At 45.6% G+C, this 18125-nt stretch overlaps 2 protein-coding genes across 2 annotated transcripts in view; both read right to left on the bottom strand.

Annotated features, from left to right (window-relative positions):
* The window catches only part of LOC134568485 (gastrula zinc finger protein XlCGF17.1-like), a 38687-nt gene extending 34492 nt beyond the window's left edge, over window positions 1-4195 (bottom strand). Inside the window, exon 1 of the mRNA XM_063427104.1 lies at window positions 3993-4195. The gene's annotated coding sequence lies outside the window, so the exon portion shown is untranslated. The remainder of the gene's footprint in view (window positions 1-3992) is intronic.
* Window positions 1-18125, bottom strand: part of LOC134568477 (oocyte zinc finger protein XlCOF6.1-like) — a 234996-nt gene that overhangs the window by 95175 nt on the left and 121696 nt on the right. The gene's annotated exons all lie outside the window — the stretch shown is intronic.

Here is an 18125-nt window from a genome sequence, read left to right as displayed (position 1 = left end):
ATAAACATGTCGCTCTGTATAATGATACCGAGTATCTATACGCTGATAATAAACATGTCGCTCTGTATAATAATACTGAGTATCTATACGCTGATAATAAACATGTCGCTCTGTATAATAATACTGAGTATCTATACGCTGATAATAAACATGTCGCTCTGTGTAATAATACTGAGTATCTATACGCTGATAATAAACATGTCACTCTGTATAATAATACTGAGTATCTATACACTGATAATAAACATGTCGCTCTGTATAATAATACTGAGTATCTATACGCTGATAATAAACATGTCGCTCTGTGTAATAATACTGAGTATCTATACGCTGATAATAAACATGTCGCTCTGTATAATAATACTGAGTATCTATACACTGATAATAAACATGTCGCTCTGTATAATGATACAGAGTATCTATACGCTGATAATAAACATGTCGCTCTGTATAATAATACTGAGTATCTATACACTGATAATAAACATGTCGCTCTGTATAATAATACTGAGTATCTATACACTGATAATAAACATGTCGCTCTGTATAATAATACTGAGTATCTATACGCTGATAATAAACATGTCGCTCTGTATAATAATACTGAGTATCTATACGCTGATAATAAACATGTCGCTCTGTATAATAATACAGAGTATCTATACACTGATAATAAACATGTTGCTCTGTATAATAATACTGAGTATCTATACACTGATAATAAACATGTCACTCTGTATAATAATACTGAGTATCTAAACGCTGATAATAAACATGTCGCTCTGTATAATAATACTGAGTATCTATACACTGATAATAAACATGTCCCTCTGTATAATAATACTGAGTATCTATACGCTGATAATAAACATGTCGCTCTGTATAATAATACTGAGTATCTATACGCTGATAATAAACATGTCGCTCTGTATAATAATACTGAGTATCTATACGCTGATAATAAACATGTCGCTCTGTATAATAATACGAGTATCTATACACTGATAATAAACATGTTGCTCTGTATAATAATACCGAGTATCTATACGCTGATAATAAATATGTCGCTCTGTATAATAATACTGAGTATCTATACGCTGATAATAAACATGTTGCTCTGTATAATAATGCTGAGTATCTATACGCTGATAATAAACATGTCGCTCTGTATAATAATACCGAGTATCTATACACTGATAATAAACATGTCGCTCTGTATAATAATACTGAGTATCTATACGCTGATAATAAACATGTCGCTCTGTATAATAATTCTGAGTATCTATACGCTGATAATAAACATGTCGCTCTGTATAATAATACTGAGTATCTATACGCTGATAATAAACATGTCGCTCTGTATAATAATTCTGAGTATCTATACACTGATAATAAACATGTCGCTCTGTATAATAATACCGAGTATCTATACACTGATAATAAACATGTCGCTCTGTATAATAATACTGAGTATCTATACGCGGATAATAAACATGTCGCTCTGTATAATAATACCGAGTATCTATACACTGATAATAAACATGTCGCTCTGTATAATAATACTGAGTATCTATACGCGGATAATAAACATGTCGCTCTGTATAATAATTCTGAGTATCTATACGCTGATAATAAACATGTCGCTCTGTATAATAATACTGAGTATCTATACGCTGATAACAAACATGTCGCTCTGTATAATAATACCGAGTATCTATACACTGATAATAAACATGTCGCTCTGTATAATAATACTGAGTATCTATACACTGATAATAAACATGTTGCTCTGTATAATAATACTGAGTATTTATACCCTGATAATAAACATGTCGCTCTGTATAATAATACCGAGTATCTATACACTGATAATAAACATGTCGCTCTGTATAATAATACTGAGTATCTATACGCTGATAATAAACATGTCGCTCTGTATAATAATACGGAGTATCTATACGCTGATAATAAACATGTCGCTCTGTATAATAATACTGAGTATCTATACGCTGATAACAAACATGTCGCTCTGTATAATAATACTGAGTATTTATACCCTGATAATAAACATGTCGCTGCAGGCCCGGACTGGCCATCGGGCACATCGGGCAAATGCCCGGTGGGCCGCGGTGGCCATGGGGCAAGGCCGGCAGGGGAGTACCAAGATCTCCCCTGCCGGTCTATGCAGAGCCGGTACTATCCGAGCGCCGGCCCCGCTGTTTTCAATGAAGGGCCGGTGAGGAGATCAGAGATCTCCCTCACCGGCCCCCTTGGAGAGACCTGCGGCTGGGGATGGAGGGAGAGGACCCGGCAGAGCTCTAACTTGCAGCTCCGCCGGGTTCCTCTCGCAAGATCCGGCGCGTTGCCATGGCTACGCAGGCTAGAGTTCACTCACCCACTGGACCACCAGGGATGGTGTCAGAGTGCCGGTCCCCCCCTCCCAATTCTCCAGGTACCAGTGTGCCGGTCCCCCCTCCAACTCTCTCCAGGTACCAGCGTGCCGGTCCCCCCTCCAACTCTCTCCAGGTACCAGCGTGCCGGTCCCCCCCTCCAACTCTCTCCAGGTACCAGCGTGCCGGTCCCCCCCTCCAACTCTCTCCAGGTACCAGCGTGCCGGTCCCCGATAGAGATAGAGATATATACACACACACACACACACTGCACTCCTAAACATTTTACGTTCCAGACACACACTAGATCCCTTACCCAACTCTGGATCATATACGCACACTAGATCCCTTTATACACTCTGAATCCATTATATACACACACTCAGTAGATCTCACACACATTTTGGGTCCTTCAAACACACACTAGACTCCTGTATACAAACACACTGCACCACCTACACACACACACACACACACACACACACACACACACACACACTACATTCCTAAAATACACACTAGATTCATTGTAAACAAACACATATTACACTCCTAAACACACACTCTCTACAACCCCTACAAACACTACATCCCCAATACACAGACACACACACACACACTCTCTACAGCCCCTAGCCACATATGCATTACATTACACCAAAAACACAACACGACCAAGACCGACCTTATTACACAATACTACACCACAATCAGCTCACTCTATACACACACACACGCGCAATACCACAAGCAGGCTCCAAACACACGCACAATACTCTTTCCTGGCCCTTTTGTCTCCTGGTATCCATTTATAGAGACACCAGAGACAAGTTGCAAGGAAACACAGTGCAAGCATGTTATTAAACTTGCTTGCACTGTGCAGAACAAATACAGGGCATTTTTTCTCATGCTAGAGCTCTTTAGCAGAGCTCTGCCCTGGAAGAGCATTGACCCAACGCTCACTTTGAGACGGGGAGTGTTCGTCATTGGTGATGACGAAACACACCCTCTCTGCCCCGCCCCCTTCTTAGTGGGCCGCTGTGATAAAAAAATGCCCGGGCCGAATTTTTCTCCCAGTCCGGCCCTGTGTCGCTGTATAATAATACTGAGTATCTATACACTGATAATAAACATGTCGCTCTGTATAATAATAATACTGAGTATCTATACGCTGATAATAAACATGCCGCTCTGTATAATAATAATACTGAGTATCTATACACTGATAATAAACATGTCGCTCTGTATAATAATACCGAGTATCTATACGCTGATAATAAACATGTCGCTCTGTATAATAATAATACTGAGTATCTATACGCTGATAATAAACATGTCGCTCTGTATAATAATACTGAGTATCTATACGCTGATAATAAACATGTCACTCTGTATAATAATACTGAGTATCTATACACTGATAATAAACATGTCGCTCTGTATAATAATACTGAGTATCTATACACTGATAATAAACATGTCGCTCTGTATAATAATACGGAGTATCTATACACTGATAATAAACATGTCGCTCTGTATAATAATACCGAGTATCTATACACTGATAATAAACATGTAGCTCCGTATAATGATAACGAGTACCTGTTATGTTTGATGATATCTGGCTGAGATCCCCCCACCGCACACCGTATACAGATACTCGGCACTCTCCTATAGACCCACAGCTGGAGGAGTATTAGATTAGGGAAGAGACACACACAGTCCAGGTATCTACAAACTACTTGTATTGTGTTCAGGGTGTAACTTATATAGGAAGAAAGCAAATGGGGAGGGGAAACTAGAAAAAGGAGGGGAGGGGGAGGGGGTCTTGAAACTGCAGGAGGGAAGTTCACAAAAAGAGCTGGATGGAGGGGGCGGAGGGGGTTGAGGCAGGAAGTGAAGATCAGTAGAATACTGTGTATCTATAAAATGATCTCTTATAATACAGTGACTGACAATAACATGCACTCTATTAACCCCTTCATTAAATTACATTCTCCATTATGGAAGACCTACCCTTAAAGACACATAACAGCTATCATGGGGTTAATGACGTACCTGGCTGACTCTATGACCATGTGATCGCTGTCACAGCCAATCACCACTATCACAGAGCTGGGTACAATACAGAGACTGCCATACAATACACAGAGCTGGGTACAATACAGAGACTGCCATACAATACACAGAGCTGGGTACAATACAGAGACTGTCATACAATACACAGAGCTGGGTACAATACAGAGACTGCCGTACAATACACAGAGCTGGGTACAATACAGAGACTGTCATACAATACACAGAGCTGGATACAATACAGAGCCTGCCATACAATACACAGAGCTGGGTACAATACAGAGACTGCCATACAATACACAGAGCTGGGTACAATACAGAGACTGCCATACAATACACAGAGCTGGGTACAATACAGAGCCTGCCATACAATACACAGAGCTGGGTACAATACAGAGACTGCCATACAATACACAGAGCTGGGTACAATACAGAGACTGCCATACAATACACAGAACTGGGTACAATACAGAGACTGTCATACAATACACAGAGCTGGGTACAATACAGAGACTGCCATACAATACACAGAGCTGGGTACAATACAGAGACTGCCATGCAATACACAGAGCTGGGTACAATACAGAGACTGCCGTACAATACACAGAGCTGGATACAATACAGAGACTGCCATACAATACACAGAGCTGGGTACAATACAGAGACTGCCATACAATACACAGAGCTGGGTACAATACAGAGACTGCCATACAATACACAGAACTGGGTACAATACAGAGACTGCCATACAATACACAGAACTGGGTACAATACAGAGACTGTCATACAATACACAGAGCTGGATACAATACAGAGACTGCCATACAATACACAGAGCTGGGTACAATACAGAGACTGCCATACAATACACAGAGCTGGGTACAATACAGAGACTGCCATACAATACACAGAGCTGGGTACAATACAGAGACTGCCATACAATACACAGAGCTGGGTACAATACAGAGACTGCCATACAATACACAGAGCTGGGTACAATACAGAGACTGCCATACAATACACAGAGCTGGATACAATACAGAGACTGTCATACAATACACAGAGCTGGATACAATACAGAGACTGCCATACAATACACAGAGCTGGGTACAATACAGAGACTGCCATACAATACACAGAGCTGGGTACAATACAGAGACTGCCATACAATACACAGAGCTGGGTACAATACAGAGACTGCCATACAATACACAGAGCTGGGTACAATACAGAGACTGCCATACAATACACAGAGCTGGGTACAATACAGAGACTGCCATACAATACACAGAGCTGGATACAATACAGAGACTGCCATACAATACACAGAGCTGGGTACAATACAGAGACTGCCATACAATACACAGAGCTGGGTACAATACAGAGACTGCCATACAATACACAGAACTGGGTACAATACAGAGACTGCCATACAATACACAGAGCTGGATACAATACAGAGACTGCCATACAATACGCAGAGCTGGGTACAATACAGAGACTGTCATACAATACACAGAGCTGGTACAATACAGAGACTGCCATACAATACACAGAGCTGGATACAATACAGAGACTGCCATACAATACGCAGAGCTGGGTACAATACAGAGACTGCCATACAATACACAGAGCTGGGTACAATACAGAGACTGCCATACAATACACAGAGCTGGTACAATACAGAGACTGCCATACAATACACAGAGCTGGTACAATACAGAGACTGCCATACAATACACAGAGCTGGGTACAATACAGAGACTGCCATACAATACACAGAGCTGGGTACAATACAGAGACTGCCATACAATACACAGAGCTGGATACAATACAGAGACTGCGATACAATACACAGAGCTGGGTACAATACAGAGACTGCCATACAATACACAGAGCTGGGTACAATACAGAGACTGCCGTACAATACACAGAGCTGGGTACAATACAGAGACTGCCATACAATACACAGAGCTGGGTACAATACAGAGACTGCCATACAATACAGAGAGCTGGGTACAATACAGAGACTGCCGTACAATACACAGAGCTGGATACAATACAGAGACTGCCATACAATACACAGAGCTGGGTACAATACAGAGACTGCCATACAATACACAGAGCTGGGTACAATACAGAGACTGCCATACAATACATAGAGATGGGTACAATACAGAGACTGCCATACAATACACAGAGCTGGGTACAATACAGAGACTGCCGTACAATACACAGAGCTGGGTACAATACAGAGACTGCCGTACAATACACAGAGCTGGATACAATACAGAGACTGCCATACAATACACAGAGCTGGGTACAATACAGAGACTGCCATACAATACACAGAGCTGGGTACAATACAGAGACTGCCATACAATACACAGAGCTGGGTACAATACAGAGACTGCCGTACAATACACAGAGCTGGATACAATACAGAGACTGCCATACAATACACAGAGCTGGGTACAATACAGAGACTGCCATACAATACACAGAGCTGGATACAACACAGAGACTGCCATACAATACGCAGAGCTGGGTACAATACAGAGACTGCCATACAATACATAGAGATGGGTACAATACAGAGACTGCCATACAATACACAGAGCTGGGTACAATACAGAGACTGCCGTACAATACACAGAGCTGGATACAATACAGAGACTGCCATACAATACACAGAGCTGGGTACAATACAGAGACTGCCATACAATACACAGAGCTGGATACGATACAGAGACTGCCATACAATACAGAGACTGCCATACAATACACAGAGCTGGATACAATACAAAGACTGCCATACAATACACAGAGCTGGGTACAATACAGAGACTGCCATACAATACACAGAGCTGGGTACAATACAGAGACTGCCATACAATACACAGAGCTGGATACAATACAGAGACTGCCGTACAATACACAGAGCTGGATACAATACAGAGACTGCCATACAATACACAGAGCTGGGTACAATACAGAGACTGCCATACAATACACAGAGCTGGATACAACACAGAGACTGCCATACAATACGCAGAGCTGGGTACAATACAGAGACTGCCATACAATACATAGAGATGGTGTAACGGACCGTTTCACTTACAAGAGGATAAAACCCAGTTTAGGCGATAATCCCCTTTCCAGATGCACAGGCAGCTACTGCAAACACCATTCTCCAGGGGATCTGGAACCAGGTCATGGCTGAGCAAAACTCAAAGATGGACGAAGAGTATGATGAGCAGGAAGAGTGGTACAGCAGCAGAGTAGAGGCTGCATCCGAGGAGGTTAGCCGCCCCCCCCCCCCCGAGGCGGCAGGAAGAACCCGAAGTAGGGGTCCTCATAGATTGGTCCTGTGAGGAACCACAACAGGCAGGTGGAGATGGGAACGAGGTCTCTCTACCGGCCCTACAGGGATGCTGGGCAGTCGGCCCAGATCCCCAGCGGCAGTGTGTAACCCAGGGAGCTGATGGTGTCGTCCATCCTCCCCAGCGGCAGAGTAAGTCCCAGGGAGCTAAAGGTGTCGTCCTTCCTCCCCAGCGGCAGATTGTATCTCAGGGAGCTGAAGGTGCCGTCCTTCCTCCCCAGCGGCAGTGTGTGTCCCAGGGAGATGAAGGTGTTGTAACGGAATGCAGTGTAATAGCATACGATATCCGTTGGTACACCCAGGAAATCCACAGTCAGAATAGAAAGCAAGGCAATGTTCCCAATCCTCCCAATAACCGGACGAAACACAGTTTGGGAGTCAACTAACTCGGTTTATTCACAAGCAGCATATTTATACAGTTCCCCATGCAAGGGGTTTCCAGACAGTAATTCCAGGGGATTTCTCCCAACATGCACTGTGACTTTCCCAACAGGCATTGCTGCACGAGAAGGATACTCCCACTAAAATGGACGATTAAGTGGATTATCCCCTCGTGCAGCAAAACCGACAATTGACATTAAAATACATAATTCACACAATATTCGGTACTTTGGAATAACTGAACGTTCGGTAGATAGCTGGGGTCGGAGCGCACACTTTGTGAGAATACCGCTCTGATCCCAGCTGAATTGACCGAACGCCGCACATAATACAGTTAAACATTAAAGTGGGTTTAAAAGTACCAAATAAGTACGGGACATATAATGTACCGAACGCGGAACTCCCGAACGCTCTGGAAGTCCAGCGGTGTTCGGATCATTGAGTAGCCGTTTTCAGTTCCAGGCTCTCGACGACCGAACACCGCTGCAGAGACAAAGGATCCAAGATGGCCGACCGCCGCATGGTCGGTAGTCGAACGACGGCCACCTAGGAGAGCCCTTAATTACCGATTGCAACAATGTTGCAACCGGTTAATTGGTGCCACACGACCTGTGAATGTGTGGTCTACCTGGGGAGTCCACATTCGTACGGCGAACGGCCAGGATAGCCGTGTTTCGTCGTATGAATGCTTTGTATGCTGGCAGCATACGGCTGCCAGCATGCGAACGGCCATAGGACAATACATATACATTTAACGTTACACATTATATCTTCAGCCTACGGACAACCTGTACTGAATGTAGTTCAGAAGTGGCTAGGTTTGCCACAGGTGTCGTCCTTCCTCCCCAGCGGCAGGCTGAGTTACAGGGGGCAGAGGTTGTTGTTCCTGCCCCCCAGCAACAAAGTGATGTGCCAGGAAGGCAGTGTGAGGTGAAGGGAGAGGAGAGCAGCGTCCTCCCTCCCCAGCGGCAGTGTGTACCTCAGGGAGCAGAAGGTGCAATCCTTCCTCCCCAGCGGCAGTGTGTACCCCAGGGAGCTGATGGTGTCGTCCTTCCTCCCCAGCGGCAGTGTGTACCCCAGGGAGCAGAAGGTGCCATCCTTTCTCCCCAGCGGCAGTTTGCCATCCAGAGAGAGGAACTTGTTACACCCTCTCTCCCACGGCAACCTAACCCACCAAGGGGAGATGTTAAGCCCCACAACTGTGCAGATGGGACCGTAGTCTCTGCACTTACAGCACAAGGGATAGGGACGGTGTGGCGAAACCAGCTTCGCCACTGTGAACTGGAGAGGCCTGGCTGCTAGCCTCCTGCCCGCTTACTATGGCCCCTGGACATATTGCACTTTAAAGACTATATTTGGGCATGTACTAATTTATATTGCTGCTACTGGCCCTTTAAAATCAGCGATGGACATATTGGGACTTTTGGGACTACTGTCCCTTTAAGACTGTGTAACATATCACAGTAATACTGTCTTAAATATTATGTAGGTATTTATGTGTTCAGTTAAACTGGGGATATGTAGAAATGTGTGTTTTATGTGTTAAATGTATCAGTAGGTAATTTTATGTCTTTTACTGTCTTTTTGCAACCATGTGGTTAATGGAGTCTGACTCTAGTCCTAGATAATTGAATTACTTCTCCAATTATCTCCAGGGCAGAAGGGAGGAAGCCGGGATGCATTGTGGGGGATGTTTTACTTCTGTTTGAGCCAGATTGTGCCATGCTGCAAGCCCAGGCCCAAAAGATACTTTTAGTAACTTTTTAACCCCTGGTCGGATTCATGCCATTTTTTAATATGTTGTTCCCCTGAATGGATTGATTGTGGATATGTATTTTTATGTGAATGTGATGTATGGTTTTAAAGTTATGGAAGTTGTGTAAAAGTATATTTTAAACTGTATGCATAATGGGATTATGTGTCACACTAAGGGGAGGGGATGTGTGGGAGGTAACATCTATGTCATTGGTTATTTTATGCCTCCCCCTGGGTGTGGCCTGTATGTGTGAGTTGGAAATAAAAGCCAGACTGGATGTCCCAGTCTAGAGTTCTTGCTTAACCCTCAAAGCGATGTGTCGTCTCGGTCTTTGGGGGAATGGGATTGTATGCTGACTGCCAAGAGTGTAAGCCGATGTCTGCTTTTCTTGTTCAGCTGTTCCAGTGTTCGTGTGGTTCCAGTCGGGAGAATGGTGTTTGCAGTAGCTGCCTGTGCATCTGGAAAGGGGATTATCGCCTAAACTGGGTTTTATCCTCTTGTAAGTGAAACGGTCCGTTACAATTGGTGGCAAGCGGCGGGATCGTTCCTACAACCAGAGGGACAGCTACAGACAACACCATTTTTTGGATTACAAATTGAGGGCAACGCTAGTATCCGTACAGCGACCCTATCTACAAAGGAACTCAGAAAATGGAGGAGAAGTTTCAAGTTAGATTGGACGATTACGTCCTGGAGTCTGGAGCAGTCTCAGAGGAGAACATGTTGATGTACAGAGAGACTGTCAGAGCCAGATTGTGGGACGAAGCCCTAGAGGAAGTACAGTATTCACGAGGGGATCAGCGCCGCAGCAGAAGGCAGCGAATTCTGGCTAGAATGGCAGAGCGGATGCCCCTCCTGAGAAAACAGACCACAGAAAAGTGGGTGACTAGACTCGAGATTCTAGTATACGCAGAACTGGTGCTCGACGACGCATACCAGGCGCTACAGTGGTACGCGGCTCAGTGTGTCCCCAGGATGGCAGAGTATGAGTTCCCAGAAGGCGGAGATTACACTGGCCCCGGTCGATTTTGGAATAATAGTGGTGACGAGGACTTTGGGGAAGATACCGACTATCGTTTTTGGGACCTGTACGGCATCCGAGAGAACATGCTGGGTCTCTTTGGCGCTATTGACCTCGAGGCAGACCTACGATATTTGGTTAACCAGGAATGGAACCTGGAGGGGGATTACCTGCGACTCATCAATGAGGCCTGGGAAGAGACAACCGGTCCTCCCGCCCAACAGCAACCAGCAGTACCCGAGGTAGCAGAGGTATCCAGCGACTTGGAGCAGACAAGTATGGAAGGCTCTGACGCTGAAGATGATTTTATGGCCAAGGTGAGGCAGCAAGTGGCCCAGTATGGGGGTTATATATCCATGGACACATTCCAGGGGATCTGGAACCAGGTCATGGCTGAGCAAAACTCAAAGATGGACGAAGAGTATGATGAGCAGGAAGAGTGGTACAGCAGCAGAGTAGAGGCTGCATCCGAGGAGGTTAGCCGCCCCCCCCTGAGGCGGCAGGAAGAACCCGAAGTAGGGGTCCTCATAGACTGGTCCTGTGAGCAACCCCAGGGAGGTGAAGGTGTCGTCCTTCCTCCCCAGCGGCAGTGTGTACCCCAGGGAGGTGAAGGTGTCGTCCTTCCTCCCCAGCGGCAGATTGTACCTCAGGGAGCTGAAGGTGCCGTCCTTCCTCCCCAGCGGCAGTGTGTGTCCCAGGGAGATGAAGGTGTCGTCCTTCCTCCCCAGCAGCAGGCTGAGTTACAGGGGGCAGAGGTTGTTGTTCCTGCCCCCCAGCAGAAGAGTGATATGCCAGGAAGGCAGTGTGAAGTAAAGGGAGAGGAGAGCAGCGTCCTCCCTCCCCAGCGGCAGTGTGTGTCTCCGGGAGCTGATGGTGTCGTCCATCCTCCCCAGCGGCAGGCTGAGTTACAGGGGGCAGAGGTTGTTGTTCCTGCCCCCCAGCAACAAAGTGATGTGCCAAGAAGGCAGTGTGAGGTGAAGGGAGAGGAGAGCAGCGTCCTTCCTCCCCAGCGGCAGTGTGTACCTCAGGGAGCAGAAGGTGCCATCCTTTCTCCCCAGCGGCAGTTTGCCATCCAGAGAGAGGAACTTGTTACACCCTCTCTCCCACGGCAACCTAATCCACCAAGGGGAGATGTTAAGCCCCACAACTGTGCAGATGGGACCGTAGTCTCTGCACTTACAGCACAAGGGATAGGGACGGTCGGTCCTGTTCCCCAGCCTCAGTGTGATGGATCCAAAGGGGAGACAGTCGGTCTCCCCCTCCGGCAGTCGAGCTGTGCACCTAAAGGGGAGACAGCCAGTCTCCAGCAACCAGGCGCCCACCAGACTACTCCCGTGGTAGGGCTGGCAACAGGACAGAGTACCGCTGGTCTCTGCCCCCTCAGCAACCCACCAAGGCAGCCTACCCGTCTCCCACCCAGCAGTGGTGAAACACCAGAACTTGGACAAAATCCTTCCTCACCCAGATGTAGTAACCGGTTAGTGTGGGTGGGCTGCTCTGTTATTTCTGTTTCGTGGGTGGGTTGCTGGACTAACCAGGGCACTGACCGGCAGAAAGTCAGGTACCCTGTTAGTCTAATTGACAAAGGGGAGAAATGTGGCGAAACCAGCTTCGCCACTGTGAACTGGAGAGGCCTGGCTGCTAGCCTCCTGCCCGCTGACTATGGCCCCTGGACATATTGCACTTTAAAGACTATATTTGGGCATGTACTAATTTATATTGCTGCTACTGGCCCTTTAAAATCAGCGATGGACATATTGGGACTTTTGGGACTACTGTCCCTTTAAGACTGTGTAACATATCACAGTAATACTGTCTTAAATATTATGTAGGTATTTATGTGTTCAGTTAAACTGGGGATATGTAGAAATGTGTGTTTTATGTGTTAAATGTATCAGTAGGTAATTTTATGTCTTTTACTGTCTTTTTGCAACCATGTGGTTAATGGAGTCTGACTCTAGTCCTAGATAATTGAATTACTTCTCCAATTATCTCCAGGGCAGAAGGGAGGAAGCCGGGATGCATTGTGGGGGATGTTTTACTTCTGTTTGAGCCAGATTGTGCCATGCTGCAAGCCCAGGCCCAAAAGATACTTTTAGTAACTTTTTAACCCCTGGTCGGATTCATGCCATTTTTTAATATGTTGTTCCCCTGAATGGATTGATTGTGGATATGTATTTTTATGTGAATGTGATGTATGGTTTTAAAGTTATGGAAGTTGTGTAAAAGTATATTTTAAACTGTATGCATAATGGGATTATGTGTCACACTAAGGGGAGGGGATGTGTGGGAGGTAACATCTATGTCATTGGTTATTTTATGCCTCCCCCTGGGTGTGGCCTGTATGTGTGAGTTGGAAATAAAAGCCAGACTGGATGTCCCAGTCTAGAGTTCTTGCTTAACCCTCAAAGCGATGTGTCGTCTCGGTCTTTGGGGGAATGGGATTGTATGCTGACTGCCAAGAGTGTAAGCCGATGTCTGCTTTTCTTGTTCAGCTGTTCCAGTGTTCGTGTGGTTCCAGTCGGGAGAATGGTGTTTGCAGTAGCTGCCTGTGCATCTGGAAAGGGGATTATCGCCTAAACTGGGTTTTATCCTCTTGTAAGTGAAACGGTCCGTTACAGACGGTCGGTCCTGTTCCCCAGCCTCAGTGTGATGGATCCAAAGGGGAGACAGTCGGTCTCCCCCTCCGGCAGTCGAGCTGTGCACCTAAAGGGGAGACAGCCAGTCTCCAGCAACCAGGCGCCCACCAGACTACTCCCGTGGTAGTGCTGGCAACAGGACAGAGTACCGCTGGTCTCTGCCCCCTCAGCAACCCACCAAGGCAGCCTACCCGTCTCCCACCCAGCAGTGGTGAAACACCAGAACTTGGACAAAATCCTTCCTCACCCAGATGTAGTAACCGGTTAGTGTGGGTGGGCTGCTCTGTTATTTCTGTTTCGTGGGTGGGTTGCTGGACTAACCAGGGCACTGACCGGCAGAAAGTCAGGTACCCTGTTAGTCTAATTGGCAAAGGGGAGAAATGTGGCGAAACCAGCTTCGCCACTGTGAACTGGAGAGGCCTGGCTGCTAGCCTCCTGCCCTGCGACTACGGCCCATGGACATATTGCTCTATAAACACTATATTTAGGCATGTAATAATTTATATTGCTGCTACTGGCCCTTTAAAATCAGCGATGGACATATTGGGACTTTTGGGACTAATGTCCCTTTAAGACTTTGTAACATATCACAGTAATACTGTCTTAAATATTATGTAGGTATTTATGTGTTCAGTTAAACTGGGGATATGTAGAAATGTGTGTTTTATGTGTTAAATGTATCAGTATGTAATTTTATGTCTTTTACTGTCTTTTTGCAACCATGTGGTTAATGGAGTCTGACTCTAGTCCTAGATAATTGGATTACTTCTCCAATTATCTCCAGGGCAGAAGGGAGGAAGCCGGGATGCATTGTGGGGGATGTTTTACTTCTGTTTGGGCCAGATTGTGCCATGCTGCAAGCCAGGGCCCAAAAGATACTTTTAGTAACTCTTGAACCCCTGGTCGGATTCATGCCATTGTTTAATATGTTGTTCCCCTGAATGGATTGATTGTGGATATGTATTTTTATGTGAATGTGATGTATGGTTTTAAAGTTATGAAAGTTGTGTAAAAGTATATTTTGAACTGTACACATAATGGGATTAAGTGTCACACTAAGGGGAGGGGATGTGTGGGAGGTAACATCTATGTCATTGGTTCTTTTATGCCTCCCCCTGGGTGTGGCCTGTATGTGTACTCATGTAATAAAAACCAGGCTGGGTGCCCAGCACCTCAGACCACTGCTTGACCTTCAACACGGAGCCTTGTCTCGTTCTTGGGGGGATTCACTGTATGCTGTTGGAGATTTGACTGCTAGGAGTGTAAGCTGATGTCTGCTTTTCCTATTCATCTGCTAGCAGCTATTTGTGAGGTTCCAGCTGGAGTGCTACCTTATTCCCCTATATCCAGTTCGTGAGTTCTGATGTTCTGCAGTAGCTGTGCCTTTCTGAGAAAAGGGGATTATCGCCTAAACGGATTTTAACCCCTCATATGCTGAAACGGTCCGTTACAGATGGGTACAATACAGAGACTGCCATACAATACACAGAGCTGGGTACAATACAGAGACTGCCGTACAATACACAGAGCTGGATACAATACAGAGACTGCCATACAATACACAGAGCTGGGTACAATACAGAGACTGCCATACAATACACAGAGCTGGATACGATACAGAGACTGCCATACAATACAGAGACTGCCATACAATACACAGAGCTGGATACAATACAAAGACTGCCATACAATACACAGAGCTGGGTACAATACAGAGACTGCCATACAATACACAGGGCTGGGTACGATACAGAGACTGTCATACAATACACAGAGCTGGGTACAATACAGAGACTGCCGTACAATACACAGAGCTGGATACAATACAGAGACTGCCATACAATACACAGAGCTGGGTACAATACAGAGACTGCCATACAATACACAGAGCTGGGTACAATACAGAGACTGCCGTACAATACACAGAGCTGGATACAATACAGAGACTGCCATACAATACACAGAGCTGGGTACAATACAGAGACTGCCATACAATACACAGAGCTGGATACAACACAGAGACTGCCATACAATACGCAGAGCTGGGTACAATACAGAGACTGCCATACAATACACAGAGCTGGATACAACACAGAGACTGCCATACAATACGCAGAGCTGGGTACAATACAGAGACTGCCATACAATACATAGAGATGGGTACAATACAGAGACTGCCATACAATACACAGAGCTGGGTACAATACAGAGACTGCCGTACAATACACAGAGCTGGATACAATACAGAGACTGCCATACAATACACAGAGCTGGGTACAATACAGAGACTGCCATACAATACACAGAGCTGGATACGATACAGAGACTGCCATACAATACAGAGACTGCCATACAATACACAGAGCTGGATACAATACTGTAGCGGAGTAGAGGTATGATCCAAGGTAGCTCCGCTGGTAGACAGGAACAGCAATCCAAGACAGGTATAAAACGGGTAGCGTAGTTACAATCCCTTCCCTCCAAGAACTAGACGACACATAGCTTGGAGGTCAACTGTCAGCTTTATTCACACAATTTCTTTTATGTCTTTTTCCCATGCAAGGGAGGTAACTTAAAACAACCAATCACCTCACAATCACCTCCCCTCCCTCTCCTCCCCTTAGATTAGCAGGTAAATTCATTAGTGGGAACAGAGTTTTCCCCAGTTTCTGAATGTCCCCTAAATACGGGGGGTACGGTGACAAATGAGGGGTCCCCTGGTAGGTCTGCTCTGGGTGAGCAACATATTCAAATTTCACCCAGGTCAGACCAGGGGTTCGGGAGTTGCAGACATTTAAAGATTTGACCGACTGCAGGGACACAGTAGCCGAAAACAGCTCCATAGATTCTGGCCCTGTAGTCGGTCTATTTCACTGAATAGAAAGTGCCGAACATCTCAGCCATCCGACCCTAATCTTTTGTTCGGATGAATCCCCTAGTCTGGGGAATCCAAACTACCGAACGGCGGGCCGTTCGGCAGTTTGAGTCATACGGTTTGGCGATCCTGGAGGTCTGAGCGGTGTCTGGTTAGTCGAGCGTCCGATTTTAGTTCCAGACGCTCGACGACCAAACACCGCTGTTCGGCAGGTAAGATGGCCGCCGCCACGTGGAGATTAGGCGAACGGCGGCCACCCACGAACCCAATTACGGTATGTGTAACATTGTTTCCTTCTTAATGGGAGACACACGACCACAGCAGGGTGGTCTGGCATTCGGTACTTTTAATCGGTTCCCGAACCGGGTAAGTATATCTGGCTCGGGAACCGATTACATTAACATGCTGGTACAATATACATTATATGCATTGACATATAGTGCTAAGGACAAATAACATTGTAAGTAATAGTCTCTTGTGGCTGCTTCTGCCACAAATACAAAGACTGCCATACAATACACAGAGCTGGGTACAATACAGAGACTGCCATACAATACACAGAGCTGGGTACAATACAGAGACTGCAGTACAATACACAGATCTGGATACAATACAGAGACTGCCATACAATACACAGAGCTGGGTACAATACAGAGACTGCCATACAATACACAGAGCTGGGTACAATACAGAGACTGCCGTACAATACACAGAGCTGGATACAATACAGAGACTGCCATACAATACACAGAGCTGGGTACAATACAGAGACTGCCATACAATACACAGAGCTGGGTACAATACAGAGACTGCCATGCAATACACAGAGCTGGGTACAATACAGAGACTGCCGTACAATACACAGAGCTGGATACAATACAGAGACTGCCATACAATACACAGAGCTGGGTACAATACAGAGACTGCCATACAATACACAGAGCTGGATACAACACAGAGACTGCCATACAATACGCAGAGCTGGGTACAATACAGAGACTGCCATACAATACACAGAGCTGGGTACAATACAGAGACTGCCATACAATACACAGAGCTGGATACAATACAGAGACTGCCATACAATACACAGAGCTGGATACGATACAGAGACTGCCATACAATACAGAGACTGCCATACAATACACAGAGCTGGATACAATACAAAGACTGCCATACAATACACAGAGCTGGGTACAATACAGAGACTGCCATACAATACACAGAGCTGGGTACAATACAGAGACTGCCGTACAATACACAGAGCTGGGTACAATACAGAGACTGCCATACAATACACAGAGCTGGGTACAATACAGAGACTGCCATACAATACACAGAGCTGGGTACAATACAGAGACTGCCATACAATACACAGAGCTGGGTACAATACAGAGACTGCCGTACAATACACAGAGCTGGGTACAATACAGAGACTGCCATACAATACACAGAGCTGGGTACAATACAGAGACTGCCATACAATACACAGAGCTGGGTACATTACAGAGACTGACATACAATACACAGAGCTGGGTACAATACAGAGACTGCCATACAATACACAGAGCTGGGTACAATACAGAGACTGCCATACAATACAAA

This window comes from Pelobates fuscus, chromosome 7, assembly GCF_036172605.1.
Source record: "Pelobates fuscus isolate aPelFus1 chromosome 7, aPelFus1.pri, whole genome shotgun sequence".
Lineage (NCBI taxonomy): Eukaryota > Metazoa > Chordata > Amphibia > Anura > Pelobatidae > Pelobates > Pelobates fuscus.
Note: the sequence above shows the minus strand (reverse complement) of the source record. Positions and strands in the feature narration are given on the sequence as shown.